We start from the raw sequence: 967 nt of genomic DNA on the forward strand, positions 1-967 counted from the left end.
CATGAATTTGTAACTGAGGATCATAGAACGCCGCTCCCGCACAATTCTGATCTTTCGATCCATCGGTAAACAACCTATAAAATCCATCATATTCAACAGAACACAGATGAATAAACGAACTTGCTATATTATCTGCATTGTAAAAACGCTTAGGTTTATCTAAAATTGGAATGTTAGGTTTGACAACTAGTGGTACATTAATATAACTAACCCATATGTTAAGAGAGAACATTTCTAGGAGACTGCTAGTAAACGAAGGCACGTTCTGGAACGACTTACTTACTTCTACCAATAAGGGTGTCTTTTTTCTATTCCATAATTTCTTCGTGCATAATAAAGTTAATTTATTAATTGAGGATACTACTGGGTTTGAATTTAAAGAATTGCTTTTAAAAGAAAATTTACTCGCCAAAAAATGTCTACGTACGTGAAGAGGTGGTAGTGATAGCTCACTTTCCATAACGTGAATAGGAGTGCTTCTAATGAATCCTCCTATAATTCGCATACTTGTATTTTGTATAAAATTAATTTTTTTAAGGTGAGAGTTACACGACACATCATAAAGAAAACTAGCATAATCCACTCGACTTCGCAAGCTAGCAATATAAATCCTTCTTAAATGTATAGGGTGGACTCCCCAACCCGAACCAGCTAAAACTTTTAAAATATTCAAAAATTTTGAGCATTTTGAATAGATTTCATTAATGTGTTTGCCCCAGCGAAGCCCGCGGTCAAGCCATAACCCCAGATATTTAACATTTTCCACTACTTCTATTATTGTCCCATTAATTTTTAGCTCTAAATATCCCCTAAAGGGACTCTTCTTGAAAACACATAATTTACTTTTCGCAGGAGACAGGCTTAGACCTAAATTACCTAAGAGTTGTGATAGCAAATTAATAGCATCCTGCAATTCAAATAGACCATGAGAAATGTCTCCATTTGAGGTATATAACGCAAAGTCGTC

This window comes from Hyposmocoma kahamanoa, unplaced genomic scaffold (genome assembly GCF_003589595.1).
Source record: "Hyposmocoma kahamanoa isolate Upper Pololo Valley unplaced genomic scaffold, ASM358959v1 98264, whole genome shotgun sequence".
In the NCBI taxonomy this organism is placed as follows: domain Eukaryota; kingdom Metazoa; phylum Arthropoda; class Insecta; order Lepidoptera; family Cosmopterigidae; genus Hyposmocoma; species Hyposmocoma kahamanoa.